The sequence below is a fragment of the Arachis ipaensis genome, chromosome B07 (assembly GCF_000816755.2).
Source record: "Arachis ipaensis cultivar K30076 chromosome B07, Araip1.1, whole genome shotgun sequence".
Taxonomy (NCBI): Eukaryota; Viridiplantae; Streptophyta; class Magnoliopsida; order Fabales; family Fabaceae; genus Arachis; species Arachis ipaensis.
In genome coordinates this window covers 7,462,005-7,462,976 of record NC_029791.2, presented here as the reverse complement: position 1 = coordinate 7,462,976, position 972 = coordinate 7,462,005, and positions in this window count along the sequence as shown.

Sequence of the window (972 nt, the reverse complement as noted above, 5' to 3'; positions counted from 1 at the left end):
TATTTATATAAAAAATAATTATTTTTTTTTTTAAATGAACAAAGTTAACTTTAGTTAACACAAAAAATTTAAAATGGATTAAAGAGAAAGTTTTTTAAAAGATATAAGGGAGAGAAATGTACATTTTATAAATAGAGGAGAGAAGAGTATTATTTTAGCATTTTTTAAGGGAGGAGAGTAAAATTCTCTAATAATAATTTATGGTCTATTCTACTGTGATTGCGGTTTAAATAAATAATATTACTATTTCTGATTAGAAAAAACAATGGTTCCATTTTAATTTTTTTCCTTTCCATGTTATAAAAATTACATAATACTAATTATTTTTTTAGTTAGACCCTTATTATTAAAGGGATTTATTGTCTTTTTGGTGAATTATTATCAAAGAGATGAGAGTTGAATATATGCGTCATGACTTTGTATTTTATTGTTATTATCTATACTACTAGTAATAGTATATTTAACTATTTATACATTGTAGTTTATGGCGTACGGCAAAAGAAAGAGCATGCATGTTGAAAACTCTTCTCTGTTTGAATCAAATTCTGGAATTTGGGAAAAATACAAATAATGGAAGAATATTAGTTGTACAATCGGGGTGGAGTTAGGCCTTATTGAAATGGGGTCAAATTAAAATATTTAGATATCTATTTTTAAATATTAGTCTCATAAGTATATATCTATGAAATAATAAATATACGTATAATTTACCCCTGTTAGTGAGGACGCATCAGACATTCAATGTAAAAAGAAATATTAAAGTTGTAAAATAATAAAAAATTTGTGTGCTATATTTCAAAAATTTATATGTTATATCAAAAAAATTTTATAATTTGTATGTTACAGAAAATGCAAAAGAGGAGAAATAGTATATATGTTCGACATATGCCCATATTTTTTTTACTGGGCTTATCCAATTTAATTAAATTTAGTTACAAAAATATTTATACATATAAGATATAAGATGACTCA